At 49.7% G+C, this 20,075-nt stretch overlaps 1 protein-coding gene across 3 annotated transcripts in view; it reads right to left on the reverse strand.

Moving 5' to 3' along the window:
* Window positions 1-17,309, reverse strand: part of MYO18B (myosin XVIIIB) — a 300,946-nt gene extending 283,637 nt beyond the window's left edge. For 2 of the 3 annotated variants that reach the window (XM_077950288.1, XM_015149948.3), the window contains exon 1: window positions 17,133-17,309. The gene's annotated coding sequence lies outside the window, so the exon portion shown is untranslated. The remainder of the gene's footprint in view (window positions 1-17,132) is intronic. The other variant, XM_077950289.1, reaches the window with a different exon arrangement.
* Between the last annotated feature and the right edge of the window lie 2,766 nt (window positions 17,310-20,075).

Genomic DNA, 20,075 nt, shown 5'->3' on the forward strand with positions numbered 1-20,075 from the left:
GTTACTTCCCAGCCAAAGTTATAACTTTTCTTTGTTTTTATTATACTTTAAATTCTGGGGTACATGTGCAGAACATGCAGGTTTGTTCCATAGGTATACACGTGCCATGGTGGTTTGCTGTATCCATCAACCCATTATCGACATTAGGTATTTCTCCTAATGCTGTCCCTCCCCTAGTCCCCCACCCCTCCACAGGCTGCAGTGTCTGATGTTCCCCTCCGTGTGTCCATGTGTTCTCATTGTTCAGCTCCTACTTATGCGTGAGAACATGTGGTGTTTGGTTTTCTGTTCCTGTGTTAGTTTGCTGAGAATGACGGTTTCCAGCTTCATCCACGTCCCTGCAAAGGACATGAACTCATTCTCTTTTATGGCTGCATAGTATTCCATGGTGTACCTGTGCCACATTTTGTTTATCTAGTCTATCATTGATAGGCATATGGGTTCGTTCCAAGTCTTTGCTATTGTGAACAGTGCTACAATCAACATACGTGTGCATATGTCTTTATAGTAGAATGATTTATAATCTTTGGGTATTTGGGGGTTTTTTTGTTTTGTTTTGTTTTTTGAGACGGAGTCTCGCTCTGTCGCCCAGGCTGGAGTGCAGTGGCCAGATCTCAGCTCACTGCAAGCTCCGCCTCCCGGGTTTACGCCATTCTCCTGCCTCAGCCTCCTGAGTAGCTGGGACTACAGGCGCCCGCCACCTCGCCCGGCTAGTTTTTTGTACTTTTTAGTAGAGATAGGGTTTCACCATGTTAGCCAGGATGGTCTCAATCTCCTGACCTCATGATCCGCCCACCTTGGCCTCCCAGAGTGCTGGGATTACAGGCTTGAACCACTGCGCCTGGCCAGGTATTTGTTTTTAAACAGCTATATTGGGGTATAATTTGTATGTCATAAGATTCATCCCTTGTAAGTTTCAACTTGATGATTTCTAATAAGTTTACAGAGCTGGCAATTGTCACCACAATCTAACTTTAGAAATTCTCATCACTCCTGCCGGGCACAGTGGCTCACGCCTGAAATCCCATCACTTTGGGAGGTCAAGGCAGGTGGATCACGAGGTCAGGAGATCAAGACCATCCTGGCTAATAAGGTGAAACCCTGTCTCTACTGAAAATACAAAAATTAGCTGGGCGTGGTGGCGGGTGCCTGTAGTCCCAGCTACTCGGGAGGCTGAGGCAGGAGAGTGGTGTGAACCCCGGAGGTGGAGCTTGTAATGAGCCCAGATCGTGCCACTGCACTCCAGCCTGGGCAACAGAGCGAGACTCCATCTCAAAAAAAAAAAAAAAAAAAAAGAAAGAAAAGAAATTCTCATCACCCCCAAAAAAACTCTTCTCTTCATGCCCATTTACTGTCACCAGTTGTTCCCTCCCTCAGCCCCAGGCAACCACAAATCTACTCTCTGTCTCTATAAACTTGCCTTTTTTGGACATTCGCTGTAATGGAATTGTAAAGTACTTGGTCATTTACCTCTGACCCCTTTCACTTTGCATAATGTTTTTGACATTCATCCATGTTCCTGTGTGTCAGCCCCTCATTACTTTCTGTTGCTCAGTTGCATTCCTGTTGCATGGTTAGACCAGTTTTTGCTTTTTTTTTCTTCTTCTTCTTAATCCATGTCACAGGTGATGAGCAGTTAGACTGTTTCCACTTTATGGGCACTAAGAATAATGTTGCTACAAAGCCATGTAGCTTCCTCTGAGTGAAATTGCTGGGTAGTACGATAACTTTATGTTTAATATTTTTTTAAAGCAACTTTCCTGCCAGAAAGGTGGCTCACATGTATAATCCCAACCCTTTGGGAGGCCGAGGCAGGTGGATCCCCTGAGGTCAGGAGTTCGAGACCAGCCTGGCCAACATGGTGAAATCCTGTCTCTACTAAAAATACAAATATTAGCTGGGCGTGGTGGCGGGAACCTGTAATCCCAGCTACTCGGGATCCTGAGGTAGGAGAATTGCTTGAATCCAGGAGGCAGAGGTTTCAGTGAGCCAAGATGGTGCCACTGCACTCCAGCCTGGGCAATGGAGTGAGACTTGGTCTCAAAAACAAACAAACGAGCAAACAAAAAACAACAAAGAAACTTTCCAACTATTTTCCAAAGTGACTATATCCTTTTCCACGTCCCCACCCCTGCAGTGTAGGAGAGTCGTTTGGGAAACATTTGCAGAAACATTGGAAGGTGCTTGTCTCAGCTTGTAAAGTGAGTAAGATTGAGTACAATGTTGCACACACCAAAGCTGTCCAAAATGAACAACAAAAGGCTTCCTGTAGAAAATCAAGTGGGAGGAAATACGCCAAGATCTTAGTAGAAGTGGTCTTTAGTGGAAAATGTGTCTCTTCCGCCTTTGGCTTTTCTCACTTCTAGCCCTGGTTGACCCAGCCTTCTGAGCAAGGTGCTTCACTGACCCCACCTGAGAGACACCCACCCCCCATCCCAGCTGTCAGAGCAACTGCTGACCAGCAGTTTTTGTTTTTGTTTTTGAAATGGAGTCTTGCTCTGTTGCCCAGGCTGGAGTGCATTGGTGCAGTCTTGGCTCACTGCAACCTCCGCCTCCTGAGTTCAACCAATTCTCCTGCCTCAGCTTCCTGAGTAGCTGGGACTACAGGCACGTGCTACCACACCCGGCTAATTTTTTGTAGAGACGGGCTTTTGCCATGTTGGCCAGGCTAGTTTCGAACCCTCGACCTTGTGATCTGCCCCTCGGCCTCCCAAAGTGCTGGGATTACAGGCGTGAGCCACTGCACCTGGCCTGACCAGGACTTCTTTAAGGTCTTGTAAGCCTGGAAGTAGCTGCCCTTCAGTGACTTGACTAAAAAGCGGTGGCTATTATAAGTAAAACAGCTATTAATTTTTATGCAAAAGTCTTGAATGGACATTCATTTTCATTCCCTGCCTGATACCTAGAGTATAATGGTATGCCATATAAGAGGTGCATGTTAAGCTTTTGTAAGTTCTAGTGTTCTATAGCACTGTATGATGACCACAGTTAACATAATATTATATAGTTTCTTTTTTTTCTTTAAGACAGAGTCCTGTTCTGTTGCCCAGGCTGGAGTGCAGTGGCGCGATCTCGGCTCACTGCAACCTCCGCCTCCTGGGTTCAAGTGATTCTCCTGTCTCAGCCTCCCGAGTAGCTGGGATTACAGGCACATGCCACCATGGCCGGCTAATTTTTGTATTTTCAGTAGAGATGGGGTTTTGCCTTGTTGACCAGGCTGGTCTTGAACTCCTGGTCTCAAGTGATCCACCTGCCTCGGCCTCCCAAAGTGCGGGGATTACAGGCGTGAGCCACTACCCCCAGCCAACAATAATAGATTGTTTCAAATAGATAGAAGGAGGACATGGAATGTTCCCAATACAGAGAAGTGGTACATTTTTGAGATGACGAGATGAAGGCTGCTTAGGCAGCTTCACATCCTGGAAGCTGGTGAGCCCAAGAGCTGGCTGGGCCCCGCTGCTGTGCTGAAGTCACCACTCATCATCTTCTGAGAGTCCACGGTGAACATCTCTTTCTGACTCTGCATTCAGCAAAGCCCAATTCATAACTTAACGGCAGCGATGGGAGTGTTTACGCCACAAACATTGGCAAATGATACAAATCAGGGCTTTTATTCTGGGAGCCGGCCATTCCACGTCTATCAGCAAATCACTAGCTGAGACCTCAGCATGCCTACACAGCCCTGTAAGAAGGAAATCTCAGGATCCAAAGATCCGAGAAGGAATGTTTCGGCTCTAATGAGGTCACATGCCCAATGGGAGGCCACAGAGACATGTCCAGGTGCCGACAGCCAAGTCTTTCTCTTAAGAAAAAGTCTCCCACAGTGTGGGCCTTTGCATTAGTCTGTTTCGTGTTGCTATAAAGGAATATCTAAGGCTGGGTAAGTTATAAAGGAAAAAGTTCAACTGGGCGCGGGGGGCTCACGCCTGTAATCCCAGCACTTTGGGAGGCCAAGGCGGGCAAATCACGAGGTCAGGAGATCGAGACCATCCTAGTTAACACGGTGAAACCCCGTCTCTACTAAAAATGCAAAAAATAAGCCGGGCGTGGTGGCAGGCGCCTGTAGTCCCAGCTACTCAGGAGGCTGAGGCAGGAGAATGGCGTGAACCCGGGAGGCGGAGCTTGCAGTGAGCCGAGATCACTCCACTGCACTCCAGCCTGGGCAACAGAGTGAGACTCGTTTCAAAAAAAAAAAAAAAAAGAAAAAGAAAAAACTTCAATTGGCTCACAGTTCTGCAGGCTGTACAAGAAGCACTGCACAAGCACCTGCATCCACTGAAGCCTCAGGGAGCTTCCAATCACAGCAGAACGGGAAGGGGAGTTGGCATTACATGATGAGAGAGGCAGCAAGAGAGAGAGGGGAGGGAGGCACCAGACTCGTTTTAAACAAGCAGTTTTTTTGTTTGTTTGGTTTTTTTTTTTGAGACGGAGTCTCCTAGGCTGGAATGCAGTGCTCGTCGCCCAGGCTGGAGTGCAGTGGCCCCATCTCAGCTCACTGCAAGCTCCGCCTCCCGAGTTCAAGCAATTCTCCTGCCTCGGCCTCCGGAGTAGCTGGGACCACAGGCGCCCGCCACCACGCCCGGCTAATTTTTTGTATTTTTAGTAGAGACGGGGTTTCACCGTGTTACCCAGGATGGTCTCTATCTCCTGACCTCGTGATCTACCCGCCTTGGCCTCCCAAAGTGCTGCGATTACAGGCGTGAACCACCACGCCCAGCCAAAACAAGCAGCTTTCACGTGAACAAATCGCTGATTAACCCAGGGTGGGCACCAAGCCATTCATGAGGGATCTGCCCCCATGACGCAAACACCTCCCACCAGGTCCCACCTCCAGCACTGGGGGTGACATTTCAACATGAGATTTGGAGGGGACAGACATCCAAATTATATCAGATCTCCAGCTTCCAAAGGCACAGGAGGGTGGCCGGGCGCGGTGGCTCATGCCTATAATCCCAGCACTTTGGGAGGCCGAGACCGGCGGATCACCTGAGGTCGGGAGTTCGAGACCAGCCTGACCAACATGGAGAAACCCTGTCTCTACTAAAAATACAAAATTAAATGGGCATGGTGGTGCATGCCTGTGATCCCAGTTACTCAAGAGGCTGAGGCAGGAGAAGCACTTGAACCTGGGAGGCAGAGGTTGTGTGAGCCGAGATCGAGCCATTGCACTCCAGCCTGGGCAACAAGAGCAAAACTCCGTATCAAAAATAAATAAATAAAATAAAATAAGGCACAGGAAGCTGGGAGGGTGGGCAAAAGGGGAGAGGGGCTGGGGGAAAGGAGGGAAGAAAGACAACCTCCCCTCCCGTCTTGGGAGACACTGGCGAGGCCCCCGAGTGACTCACAGGCTCCGTGCGTAAGGAGCAAAGCCTGAGTTATAAATAGGCCTGACGTGGGGTGGCTGCTTTGGCCGCCACCACCCGCCTTCCTCTCCAGCCCAGGCCTGGCCACGTCAGTAGCCGCTTCCCAAGAATCACCCTCAGCTTCGGGCTCCAGGGGGAATCCTGGCTGTCATAGGGGCTGTTCTTAGCCCTGGGGCTGCCAACCTTCCCAGAGGGCCTTAGCAGAAGGGGACAATGGGAGGGAACTCCATGTGGGGCCTCACCCCCCATGTCCTGCCCCTCAGAGGCCCTGGGCCAGCTCCACTGACCCAGGGCCAGCAGCCAATCCCGCCGGGGAGGCTTTGTCAAGCCTTAATTTAAGCAAATGTTCTTATCGCCACACTCCAGTCCAGGCCCAAAACATACACCTGCCTCGTCAACTGCTGTTTTAAGCCCATGAGGCGGCCATAGACACTTGGAATTCACAGTATAAAATCTCAAGTCTATCCTTAGAGGGGAGAGAGGCTTGGGAGAGAAAAGGCAACCCCCAAGCCAGGAGATGACTTGAAACTGTTTTCCACATACACATACTGGATCTGAGTGGTCCCATGGGACACTCAAGGCTTCCCCCTGCACCCCACAATGTCCAGTTGTAACATAGCACCTGTCTCGTAGAATACATTTCCAAGTCTTTATAGCGCCCCCCCATGACCACCTGTCCTAGCGACTCTCCCCTTCTATCCTCCCTGTCAATTACACTGACCTCCAGGATACACCCTTCCAGGCACATTCCCACCTCAAGGCGTTTGCACATGCTGTTCCCTCTGCCTCAAATGCTTTTCCTTCTGCATGGCTCACATCATCACCTACTTAAAGTCTTCTCAATGTGCCTGTGCTCACCCCCGATTTAAATTGCAGCTTAACTCCCAATCCCACCCCACTCCTCCTCCAGAACACAGCCCCTATGAGGGCCAGAATTTTCATGTGTTCTATTCACTTCTGTAGTCCTAGAGCCTAGCACGGTGCCTAGCACATACTTAGCTTTCAATCAACATTTGTCAGTCCAGGCACAGTGGATCACACCTGAAACACCAGCACTTCCAGAAGCCACGGCAGAGGATCACTTGAAGCTGATAGTTTGAGAAGAGCCTGGGCAACACAGTGAGACCCTATGTCTAAAAATTTTAATTAGCCAGGTGTAGTGGCAGACACTTGTGGTTTGCAGCTATGTGGGAGGCTGAGGCAGAAGGATCACTTGAGCCCAGGAGTTCCAGGCTACAGTGAGCTGTGATCACGCCACTGTTCTCCAGCCCAAGTGGCAGTAATAGACTCTGTCTCTTAAAAAAATTAATTAAAATAAAATAAAAATTAAATATTTGTCAAATGAATAAGTAGGTGAATGAATGAATGAATGAAGGGACAGTTAGAAATGGGCCTGAGAAGGGAGAGAGCAACAAGTCTGTGGGCAGAGATTTCTGATGTCCCCCTGTGCTGTCTGCATCCACACGTAATGGGGAAGCATGTTTATCAGGGCCTGAGTTCACATCCTTTGAGACCCCAGGGAGCTCTCCGAGCCTCAGTTTTCCTAGCCGTGCAATGAGAAGACAGCCATACATCAAGCATGTGCTGGATCCCTGGTAACCTCTCTCAGTCAGATTTTCACTTTTCCTTGACTCCATAGTTGAAACCGACCTGAAGACCCCAGCCCAGGACCCAGCACAAGACAATTCACCAAACATTTAGGGAGAATCAACCGTGTGCCAAGCACTGATATAGGTCCTTACTCCTAAATTCCCCCATGACCCTTAAATTCTTTCTGGACCTGGAATTTCATTATATTAAAATCCATGATCAGGCCAGGCGCAGTGGCTCACGCCTGTAATCCCAGCACTTTGGGTGGCCGAGGTGGGTGGATCACGAGGTCAGGAGATTGAGATCATCCTGGCTAACATGGTGAAACCCCATCTCTACTAAAAATACAAAAATTAGCCGGACATGGTGGCAGGCGCCTGTAGTCCCAGCTACTCAGGAGGCTGAGGCCGGAGAATGGCGCGAACCCGGGAGACAGAGTTTGCAGTGAGCCGAGATTGCGCCACTGCACTCCAGCCTGTGCAACAGAGCGAGACTCTGTCTCAAAAAAAAAAAAAAAAAAAATTCCATGATCACATTTCATTCCCACAATAGGCCTACATGGTTGGCATCACTCCCATAGAACAGACAGAGACTCAGAGAGGTTGAGACACTTGTCTGAGGTCCCCCAGCAAGAAAGCCAAGGTGAGACTTACCCCCAGGTGTGCCTGACTCCTCCCACACATGCATCAAAGCTCCACATCAGTGATGATAAGAGAAGACCAATCTGTGGGTGCCAGGCCAAGGCTCAGAGGTGCTGGTGGCAAGCTGTGGAACCCTAGGAAGCTGGCTCAAGTAGGTACATTCGTAGGGCAGGGTGTGCAGGGGGCACTGGTATTTACTTATCATCTGTTTGGTGTTAGTCACAGCACAGGGTGTGTGGTAGTTGGGATCAGAGAGGTTAACAAATTGGACCAAGGTCACACAGGAGGAGGTGAAGATAATCGAAGTGCCTAAATCCCTGTATTTTTTCTGTTCCACTGTGAGATTTCTGCCCCTCCTCCCGTGCAGCAGGGGACACGACAAAATCAGGGCTATGGATAATGGTATCACTAGGATTTCTGCGTTGCTCAATACTGAGGACTTCAGTAGATCACATCATTTACTCTTTCCATCCAAAGAGGTGGATTCTCTGAGTAACTCTACCTCAGAACACTCAGGCAGAGGGAGGGGATGTGTCTTGCTCCCAGCCAGGAGGTGCTGGGGGTTATTCTTGGACCCAGATGGTCTGACTTTAGAGGCTGAGCTCACAGCCACTTTAGCACACTGGTCTCCCAGCATGGGCCGCCACTGTGCCTGGCACATGGCAGCTTCTCAATAATAGCTGTTTCCTTCCCCTTCCTGGCTCTGACGCTGCTATCCTCCATGTGCTTGTGGGGCCACCTTCTTCCATGACACCATGCCTGAGGGTGCCAGCCAATGTCACCGTGCAGGATTCTATGACAGCCTCCTGCAGCCTCCACCCAAACACCCTTGTCACCTGCCCTCCCCTCCACTGGCCACGAGGCTTAGGTCACTATTTGGTTCTTTATCAATTCGATCTTCATTTAGAATTCTGTCTTGACCATAGCCTGGTTGGTGAGCGTAAGCACGTAATCGCTCAGCTGTTCCACAAGATTCCTGGAGGCAGGCAGAGGGGTTGGCCACTGACAACACCAGCACGGAGCTTAGATGCTCAGCAGGAATGATCTGACTGCCTGACACCTGGTTTCTCTGATGGTCATATCGGAGGCCAGATACAGAGGGAAAAAAAGGATGCTGGGAGAACTGAAGGCACCACCTTCAGATCCCCCTCTGTCTCTTTTACCTTGCTCTATGTCTGGACGCTGACCTTGTGGACTCTTCCAATGGACTCCCTCGCTTTCCATCTTCTAGGCAGGTTCAGCTAATGGGAATCATCCACTAGTGGGAGATCAGAGGGCATCTGTGTCTTCACCCTCCCTCCTGGATGACCATGGGTTGCCTGCCTCCCTCTTCCAAAGGCGCCTTCAGGCTGCTCTTTCCACTCTCTCCCCTGTCCTGTTGCGGCAGCAGCTCCCTCCTCTGACATGTCAGGCCCAGGAAAGTAACAGCTCCACTGTGGCTATCTTCAAAGTGTTACAGCATCCCTTAAGGGAGGCGGCCACAAATATTTTCTGTAAAGCGCCGGATAGGAAACCTTCTGAGCATTCAGACCTGTAGGTTCTCTGTTACAATGACTCAGCTCTTCCCTTGCAGCTCAAAAGCAGCCATACTTAGTACGTAAATGAATGGGCATGGTTGTTTCAATGTGACTTTATTTTTATAACCAGGCAGAGAGTTGGATCTGGCGGTGGGCTGTCATTTGCTGGCTGTCACCTTAACGCTACCATTGCATTCTGCCCCGACTTTGGTAGACAGTTTTTTTCCTAAACTCCTCAAATGGCCCCACTGAAGTGAGCCCTCTGCACCCTACTATAGCCCTGACTTTACAGCTGCCTCAGCCCAAGAAGGAAGAGAACTTCCCAGGAGAGGACTGACTAATGGGAACGGGACTATCTGCTCTGACATCCATGTGGCATGCCTTCTCCAAGGGCCGCCTGCGGGCTAGACTGCTGTGTGCCCCAGGAGCTTACCACTAGGCCTTGTGCCCCCCACCCCCAGGCTCTCTTGGTCTCTGGCTTCCCCTTGTTTGGCCAATGGAAGGCTCTGGGAGAACCTGCATATGAGAGGAACTAGAGGTCAGGGTATTTAGTTCCCACTCTACCCCCCTCTCTCTCTGTATCAGACCCTAGTTTTAGCAATTGCTGTGTTTCTTCATCTACAACCACATCCCCCTTCAAGTGGTCCTTGTCCACCAACTCCAGCTATCTCCGTGTTTCTAAATTACCCTTCCTCTCCCTTGTCCCATACAGCCCCAAGGCTAGTAAGGTATTCCCACCACTGCTTATCTCTGAGGGCTTCAACATGCTTTGCTGGTTCCCCTAACCCCGCACACATTTCTTGGGAGAGTTCTTTCGTGAAAAAGGCTCTCCAGGATACCAGTTGAGTGTGCTGTTTTCTAGTGGGACCTTGACTGATACAGTCAGCGGGGAAGTAGGTTTTAACTCACATATCAATCCTGATAGACGGATAGTGGCTGCCTCGTGGGTTACATGGGAAGGACTCTGAGCCTTTTTTTTTTTTTTTTTTTTTTTAAGACGGAGTCTCGCTCTGTCGCCCAGGCTGGAATGCAGTGGCACGATCTTGGCTCACTGCAAGCTCTGCCTCCCGGGTTCACGCCATTCTCCCACCTCAGCCTCCCGAGTAACTGGGACTACAGGCAGCCGCCACCACACCTGGCTACTTTTTTTTTTGTATTTTTAGTAGAGGCAGGGTTTCACCGTGTTAACCAAGATGGCCTCAATCTCCTGACCTCGTGATCTGCCCACCTCAGCCTCCCAAAGTGCTGGGATTACAGGCGTGAGCCACCACGCCTGGTCAACTCTGAGCTTTTATCTGGGCTCAGTGGAAGAAGGGTGCTCTGATTGATTATTAATGTCTGCCCTGGATGTGGAAGGAGGGAATGGTGCATAACTGCTATCTATTGCCATCCACAGGATAAATGGACAAGAGAGACTCATGATTCATACAAAGTCCAGCCTACTTCACCCAAGCCTGGAGTTTGGTGGCCAAAGAGCCAGGCAATAATGAAAAGGGACTTTGCCCAGCACGCAGATCCTCTCCCCAGTCAAGGTAAGGGTGTCTCACAGCCAGCTATAGCCAGGGATTCAGGCCACGCTCACAACAATACACATGAAGGTGAGAAAGGGGGAGAGGAATGAGTGAGAAACAAGGGCAGGAAGGCTGATGGAGGGAAAGTGAAATGTTGAAGAGGGAGGGAGGAAGGAAGAGAAAAGCAGGTTGGGTGGTGAGATGAAGAAGAATGGCAGGAAGGGAGCAGCGGGTGTGGAGGCTGCCAGAAATGCCCCTTAGCATCAGAACCTGGGGCCTTTACACGTGGAGAAACCCCAGAGACCCAGCTCATTTCACAGGGAATTTCCTGGATAGAAAGTCAACGAGTTCCCTCTTGGTCATGTCCATTGACAGGGAGCTCACTAACACATAGGACATTTGGAGTCTGCTCTAATTGTGTTTCTTCCTTGGAATCAGAGCTCCAAAAGGCCCTCAGAAGCCATACAACCTACTTCTCCTGTATCCTGGCATTCATGGACCAGGGAAGGGAAGTGACTTTCTGGAGGTCCTACAGCAGCAATAGCAGAACCAAGGTCCTCATGTCCCAGTGAGTAAAGTCTGACACTTTTTCTTCCTTCTCAGAGAGCTACCTCCCCAAGACAGCCACACAGCAGCCTCAGTTCCGCTCTCTAGAACAACAAACAACGAGGTTAACCCCTTTTCCAACTGAAATGATGGAATCTGCCCCCAGTTTTCTCATCTGTCGCCTTCAGCCTTTTCTCAGGGGACATGGCTCCCGGTTTCTTCAGAACAATGTTCACTGTCTCCTGGGACTTTTCTAACCTGCCTTCTGCCACAGAAGTGGATATTTCACTCTGCAAAGGGTTGATCAGGGTACACGCAGCAGGCTTCCCTCACTTCCATGGGTCCACAACAGCCCTGGAAGTCTTAGATCTAAGTGGGGGCCTCACTATGCCTGTTGTCAAACCTCTCAGGTCACCAACTCCTCCATCTGTCAAATAGGGACACAGTTTTTTGTGCCCACAAAGCAGTTTGAGTACTAGATGCTCCGTAGGCCAGTGAGCCATTACTGACGTTATTACCATGTCCTTTGCAACATCTATGTCCCCAGTTGACTCAGATTCAGTCGCAGGCAGATTAAAATCTTCAAATGCTTTGCATACTGGCTGACCAGCCAGTAGCCCACCCACACCCTGCCAGCCTCCATTGCTAAATCATGCAGTGGGTGTTTCTTTGAGAAATTAGAAAAAAAAAATCTCAGCTCCTCCAGTCCATTGGCTCTCCCCTCTCTGAATCATGGTTGCTCCACTGACCTAGGCTGGCCACACACTCCTGGCTGCCTGGTGAGTCATCAGGCCACTCTTACAGGCTGATGAGATGCTGGACCTCACAGATGGGCCTCGTGGCCGAGTGCCAGGATGGCCAATAATGTTTCTTTCACCTGCCAGCACCAAGTGATCTGTAGTTGGGGGCTACCCAGAGTGTTGTATTGAGAAAGGTTCTGAGCTATGCTTGGGCTGAACAAGACAGCATGCTGTGATTGACTAGCAATGTCTGCCACGGATGTAGGAATGGCTAGGGATGGAACCTGTGCCAAGTATTTGCCATTTCCAGCCTAGTGTTGCCCGGCCACAATGAAGCAAGAAGCTGGTTAGACTTTTGACAACAGGTTCCCCTGACTGATTTTAGGGATTGAGTGTTCCATCAAAGGGCTAATTTTCTTTCTTTTTTTTTTTTTGAGATGGAGTCTCGCTCTGTCACCCAGGCTGGAGTGCAGTGGCGCGATCTCGGCTCACTGCAAGCTCCACCTCCCGGGTTCACGTCATTCTCCTGCCTCAGCCTCCCAAGTAGCTGGGACTACAGGCTCCCGCCGCCACGCCCAGTTAATTTTTTTTTTTTTTTGTATTTTTAGTAGAGACGGGGTTTCACCATGTTAGCCAGGATGGTCTCAATCTCCTGACTTTGTGATTCGCCCGCCTCAGCCTCCCAAAGTGCTGGGATTACAGGCATGAGCCACCGTGCCTGGCCTCAAAGGGCTAATTTTCTATCCACTACTGTGTTGCTACCTAGAGCTTTACTAATACAGTAGCCACTAGCCTCAGGTGGCTTGTTAAATTTAAATGAATTCTAACTAAATTAAATCAAAAATTCAGCATCTCAGTTGTATGAGCCACGTGGCTCATGGCTACCATGTTGGACAGCACAGATACAGAGGATTCCTATCATCGCAGAAAGTTCTATGGGACAGAACTCACCAAGCGGTGATTGCGCCCACCAATGGACATTTTTTGCAACATCCTAGAGACATTTGGGGTTGTCACAACTGGAGAGGAGGTGCTACTGGCATCTACTGGGTGAAGGGCAAGGATGTTGCTACACATTTTTCCAAGCACATGACAGGTCCACAACAAAGAGATATGCAACCCAAATGTCAATAGTGTCCACGCTGACACTGGTCTAGAACCCTGGTCTGGAAGAATCCTGCCAAATGGGAAGGAGCATCAAGAGAAGAAGAGGGCAACATCATCTTTGCTTTGAATATGTAACAGAGAAAGAACTGAAAAAATGAGTCATCCACTGTTGGCAGAAAAACAAGCAGAAAAGCAAGTCACTAAACCTCTCTGATGCTCTGTTTCCTCCTCTATACAGCTGGAACTGTATTGCCACCCTGCCTTGATCATCAGTGGATTAAATGAGGTAATGAATGTGAAAAAGCTTTCTTATCTGTCCCTGTGAAACAATGCCACACAATTTATTATCTCAGCAGATGTTGTTTATTACATTAGGCTGAACAGTCTCTAGCAGGAAAGTACTGAGTCTCGCTTTTATTTCACCCTGCATAACCTGGGGTCACTCCAGGCTCCAAATCTTACTTCCTGGCCTGTAAAATGGGGCTAATAACTCACACCCAAGCTCACTGGAATATTAAGCGTGAATGACACATTTAATCCCATCAAGCAAGCATCTTTCCCTCAACACAGCAGTTAATCCAGCTGCCCTCCATGAAATTGAAACTCAAACCCCAGCTGGTACCCAAGAAACAGCTGAAAATGCATTCCGTCTTTTACAGGCAGAGAAAAATTCGCTTGAAACCCTGAACCGTGAAATTCCTGCTACCCTACGCATGACCACTGGCCAAGTGGTAAACTCACTTTGCCGATTCTTGAGGATCTTTCCTCTGTTGTCAGAAACTACGATTCTTAAAAGTAAATCAGCATCAGGGAGAAACACAGTGAAAAAGAAGCAGATAGGGAAATTGATGAAGCTGGATGAGTCATGCTGTGGGAGAGAGATTCTTATGAAGCTAATGGTGTCTCTGGATCCTTCAGACTGAATGTGGTGTGTGTGTGTGTGTGTCAGAGAGAGAGAGAACTCTACCTTGATGTCCAAGGCCCTTGTTTGTGTAATAAAGTTCATTTTCTGCCAGGCTCAGTGATTCCACGGCTGTAATGCCAACACTTTGGGAGGCTGAGGTGGGTGGATCACTTGAGCTCACAAGTTCGAGACCAGCCTGGGCAACGTGGTGAAACCCCGTCTCTACAAAAAGTATACAAATTAGCCGGGCATGGTGGTGCCCTCCTGTAGTCCCAGCTACTCAGGAGGTTGAGATGGGAGGATGGCTTAAACCTGGGAGGCAGAGGTTGCAGTGAGCCAAAATTATGCCACTGCACTCCAGCCTGGGTGACAGAGCCAGCCCTTGTTTCAAAATAAAAATAAAATAAGATGCAATTTATTTTTGCCACCCCCATTCAAACAAGAGCTGAGGTTTATCCTTTCCTTAAGGTCTTGGTGGGGGGATAATATGGTGGATTTATTATTTCTAACATAAGGAGCACCTGGTTGCTCCCTGAACGCCAGCCATGACAGCAGGGACTGATCTTAGCCCAGTGCTCTTGCTGCAGGGCTGTGTGTCCTTGAACAAGTGGCTTTCCCTCTCTGTGCCTCAGCTGCACCATCTGTCAATAGTAGGGGTTGGATTTGGCAGCGCTCTGGAAGGGAGGGGATTCTCCCTGGTCTCAAACCCACCTCCTCCATTTTTCAAATAATTTAATTTCACTTTAATTTTTTTTTTTTTTTTTTTTTTTTTGAGACAGAGTCTTGCTCTGTCACCCAGGCTGGAGTATAGTGGTGCGATCTCGGCTCACTGCAAGCTCTGCCTCCCAGGTTCACGCCATTCTCCTGCCTCAGCATCCCAAATAACTGGGACTACAGGCACCCACCACCACACCCAGCTAATTTTTTGTATTTTTGGTAGAGGTGGGGTTTCACCGTGTTAGTCAGGATGCTCTTGATCTCCTGACCTCGTGATCCACCCGCCTCAGCCTCCCAAAGTGCTAGGATTACAGGCGTGAGCCACCACGCCCGGCCGCTTTGTTTAAATATTAAAGATATGTCACACACCACAGCAGCTAACCGTGTGCTTCAAATGGGCCATTCAGACTGTTGTTTGTATCTGCCAGGACCCAGTGAAGGGCCATCTCACCATAACCTTGTAGGCTCGCAGTCCCAAGTCCCTATCTTGGGGCTGGAAGTGGTTCTGCTCAGCTTTGGGGCCCTCCATTCTCACCTCAGAATGCCACAGAAAGTCGTGATCTTTCCCCTGGAGCAACACCTGCCCAATAAAATCTTTGTGATAGTCAGACCCTAATAAAGTGCTGTGCAAGTTTTCCGTGTTTGTGAAACATGGAAATTCCATGAGTTTTGACAGGGCAGGTGCTGAGCAACAGCCTTCTGTGGTTTTGTTAGCTCGGGTCAAAGGAAAAGCTCTTCTCCAATTTGGGTGGGCACCAGAACCACCTGTGAGGTTTAAAATCTGTGGATTTCTGAGACTCTTCCCCCAAGACTGTTCAATAGGTCTAGGATGAGCCCAGGAATCTGCATTTTAAAACACCCCCGCCACACCCCTTGCCCCACGTGAGTCTGAGGGGTAGGTCGTCAACGACCGTCCCTTCAAGAAATACCTTCCTGGATGCTGAATCCTAGGAAAGATCTCAGAGGTGGTCTAGCCCAGCCCGCTCAGGTTTTAGAAAGAGAAACTAAGTTCTGACTGGGGAGAGAACTCATCCAAGGTTACAGAGTCCAAACCAGGATATTCAAAGTGACAAGGCCTGGAGGCAGGTGACACCAAATATATGTTGATTGGTAACATGCAGCCCTTCAAAAGCCAGGAGACCAGGAGCCTTCCTCTCCCCCTCCTCTTTCTCCTCTTCCTCCCTCCTCCTTCTCCTCCCTCCTCCACCCCTTGGCCTCTTCTTTTGGCCTTTTCCTTTGCTGTTCTTCTCCTCCTCCTCCTTCTTCTCTTTCTCCTTCTCCTTTTTTTCCTCTTTCTCCTTCTCTCCTTCTCCTTCTCCTCCTCTTTCTTCTTTTCTCTCTCTCCTCTCCACTATTATTTTCTAGAACTCATGCATAGCCTAAGGGTACACAGACCCCTCTCTTTTCCCATGGTACACACTGGACACGGTGCCCAGGTACAGGAGAATAGAACTTAGGTCAGCAATGGATACAGCACCCAAGAGAACCATTATGCTTGTTGGAGTCTAGAAGCCCTAGTGCGACACTCAGCCTCCACGAGCTGGTGGACTGAATGAGGCAGCATCTTTTTGGACAGCCACAAAGTGAAAGTAACAGCCTCGTTTTCCAGGCCCTACAGGATAGAAGCCCAGGCCCCCACACCTGCGGGTTGAGGCCAGACTGGGCAGCTTGGAGGCGACTGGGAGCCGACTGGGCTCCCCACTCCAGGCCTCCCCACTCCTGGCCTCCTCCATGGGAAAGCCGCAGGAAGGCAGCAGCCCAGAGGGCTGTAGCTGGTGAGGGCTTCTCGTCTCCTGGGAGAGAGCTCCATGTCAAAGCATAGCCCCCTTCTGCCCCACTACGGGGCCACTGAGACCTGTGAATCTTCTTCATTCAAAGAAGTGCCTGCTAACCCGAGAGCCAAATAAGACACCTTCCCTCAGAGCTCAAGGAAGGTGGCATGAAATTGAAACCTTCGGCCATGAACTTCCATCGCCCTTCCCCCAACACTCATACATGCTTAATTTGCAGTTTCAAAAAGAACATTAAAAGTAACGTTTCGACCCAACAGGGTTGGAAACATGAAAGGGGAAGCCTGGCTCTTCCCTGACCGTAACTGAATACCAGTTAAGCAGAAATCACTGGTAGTTGAGGAAAAATATAAACCCTGACGTCTGCGGGCAAAGATTCACAGTGGAGACTCACTCATGACCCCAAACACATTTAAAAAAATTATTGGCGAACAGCTGGGGCCTGAAGAGAGTGATTCTTAAAAATGCCCATTTGCCCCAGCATTTTGTTCTAAAATCCTTCCACAGAAACACTCTTGTTTTCAAAGTGAGCAGCACGGGCAACCAGCAAAGGAATCAGGCCTCGGAAGCTCTCAACACCAGAAAGGACTAAAATAGACCAAAAGACCGGAGGCCGGCCACCGCAGCCCCCAGCAGCACATTCCGGAAAATTAAAACTTGCCGATCAGCTCGCCAGGTGCCCGTCTCAAACCCAGCCCAATAGTACCTTCTGCAAAGAGGACACAGATCACAGGAACCACGACTGCCTAAGACGTCTCCCCGGGTGGCCGCGAAGGGACCCCACCAAGCCGGGAAAGCAGGAGCGAAGGAGCACCCCCTCCACACACACCGACACACATCCCTTCCCTTACTGCCCCTCCCCGGGCCGCCCTCCCCCCACCCTCCTTCGGGGCCAATGTGATAACAGCAGCTGAGTCGACCAGTCATTTCTAAAATTAGCTTGTGAGCTCCAGGTCTGGTCAGGAGACGGCAGCCCGGGGTGGCCGTTGACCAGGCAGCCGAGACCATGGACATATTTGGTGGCCCCTGAGCAGGGAAGGGGACAGCTCCGGACACAAGCACATGCTCTCTCGTCATCCCTGTCCCAGGGCGGGCCACACACCCACACTCCCGCCTCTGCCCACACAGATAACTGGAGGCTGCAGGAACTGTTTGAGGACGAGAGCTGGCCGGTTCTACATTCCAGGCGGACTCTGGAAGAAAATAACTTGAATGCTGTTGCATCTTGGTAAACGACCAGTGTATGTAAACCTACCTAATGTCTAGGTAGTGGTTATCGCAGGCCAGTCACCGAGGGCTTTCATGAACTCACTTAATATTCCTATGAGGTAGGGCTTTTCCCCAGCCCCACTTTACGAGTGGGGAAACTGAGGCACAAAACATTAACCAGCTTGCCCAAGGCCATGGAGAGCCAGAATTCAAACCCAGACTGTGCTAGCCCTAGAGGAAATAAACACAATAGAAAACCAGGTGCTATAAAAAAGTGCTTTGGGCCCAGCGCAGTGGCTCACGCCTGTAATCCCAGCACTTCAGGAGGCCGAGGTGGGCAGATCAGCAGGTCAGGAGATCGAGACCATCCTGGCTAACACGTTGAAACCGAGTCTCTACTAAAAATACAAACACAAAATTAGCCGGGCGTGGTGGCAGGTGCCTGTAGTCCCAGCTACAGGCAGAGCTTACAGTGAACCGAGATCGCGCCACTGCACTCTAGCCTGGGTGACAGAGCTAGACTTCGTCTCAAACAAACAAACAAAATTAGCTGGGGTGTGGTGGTGGGTGTCTGTGATCCCAGCTACTCAGGAGGCCAAGGCAGGAGAATTGCTTAAACCCAGGAGGCAGAGGTTGCAGTGAGCCGAGATTGCACCATTGTACTCCAGCCTGGGTGATCAGAGTGAGACTCCATCTCAAAAAAACAACAACAAAAAAATGTTTTGTCCACTGCCTAAAAGAAGAAAAGTACAGACTTCAATAAATTAGATAACGCGTGCAGGTCCATGCAGCTAGCGAAGGGTAGAGTCATGACTCAAATCCAAGTCTTTCTGGTTCCAAAGACCACAATCACCCCAGCACGATACGGCTCCTGTGAGAATTGTTTCCATAATTGCTGTGTTGAGGAGAGAAGCTATTTCTCTTACTGTCTCCTGTCTCTGAAGAGGAGGAGGAAGTAAAAGTTGAAAAACAATAGGAATGAAGTCAGTGGCAAGACCAGCTGGTACCACTGATGACCAGACCTGAGGTTAAAAGATTAACCCCCGACTCTAACCACATGTGCTCTCAATCTAGCACGACCCTTTCACGTGGAACCCCTTAGCGTTGTAAGCCCTTAAAAGGGCCAGGAGCTCTGTATTTGGGGAGCTCGGCTCTTAATACGCGAGTCTACTGATGCTCCTGGCCGAATAAAAACCTCTTCCTTCTTTAATCCGGTGTCTGAGGAGTTTTGTCTGCAGCTCGTCCTACTACAATGTGGTGTTGCTCCTTTTTTCCCTGGAGCTCATCGAGCAATATTTTCCCAAATACTCACTTCCGCCGAGGTCTTGAAAATTAGCATTCAATCAGAAGTTCATTGAAACACTAAGGGAAGGCTGCTTAGAAAACGGCAGTCTAGGCCCGGCATGGTGGCTCACACCTGTAATCCCAGCACTTTGGGAGGCTGAGGTGGGTGGATCCTTTGAGGTCAGGAGTTTGAGACCAGCCTGGCCAACATGGTGAAACCCCATCTCTACTAAAAATACAAAAATTAGTTGGGCGTGGTGGTGGGTGCCTATAGTCCCAGCTACTCGGGAGGCTGAGGCAGGAGAATCGCTTGAACCCAGGAGGCAGAGGTTGCAGTGAGCAGAGATCGTGCCATTGCACTCCAGCCTGGGTAACAAGAGCCAAACTACATCTTGAAAAAAAAAAAAGAAAGAAAGGAAAGAAAATACAATATACATGAGGTTGAGGAGGAGTCCCTGGGGCCCCCAGTGGAGAGCGGCATGGGACATTTAGGCCGCACCAGGGGAAGAATTTAGAGACAGGTCCTGGTGAGCTGTTTTCTCCAGTTTGTACTAGATCATTTGACATTGAAACATGAACCTCCCTTCCCTCGCCCTTTGCATTACAGGTCCTGAACCATCGGCTCCTGGGCTTTTCTGTCCTTGCTGTCTTTCCGACACTGTTGGTCTGAAGTGGTAGAGTTGACATGCAGAAGTGATTCTCTGGGCCCAGGGCTGGGGCTCTCTATAAGCCATGACCTGCAGTGATGGTTTCGTTGACTTGAAGGGGACTATCTGTTCCCAGGAAGTCAACATGGCATGTGTTTGCTCCATTCACCTGGTACCTGTGGTGGGTGAATTTTTGCTACACAAGATGACCAAGTATTACCTTGAGCACACTGTGATTCAGGGCAGCCCTTGTAAGCAAGATTTTGTAACCCAGCTGAGCATTTATTGTCCAGTCTCCAGGCTTCATTCCCTAAGCAGGGGGAAAAGATGAGAAACTGGAGGCTTTCTTATCAAGGCATCCAGAGAACCGGCTGCTCTGGGCTCATCTGATCCAGTTGGCGTGGTGCCATGAAAAGAGTGGATCATGGTGCTATGGAAAGAGTGGATCGTGGTGTCATGGGGTGCTGTGGAAAGAGTGGATCGTGGTGCCGTGGAAAGAGTGGATCGTG

Source organism: Macaca mulatta, chromosome 10 (assembly GCF_049350105.2).
Source record: "Macaca mulatta isolate MMU2019108-1 chromosome 10, T2T-MMU8v2.0, whole genome shotgun sequence".
NCBI lineage: Eukaryota > Metazoa > Chordata > Mammalia > Primates > Cercopithecidae > Macaca > Macaca mulatta.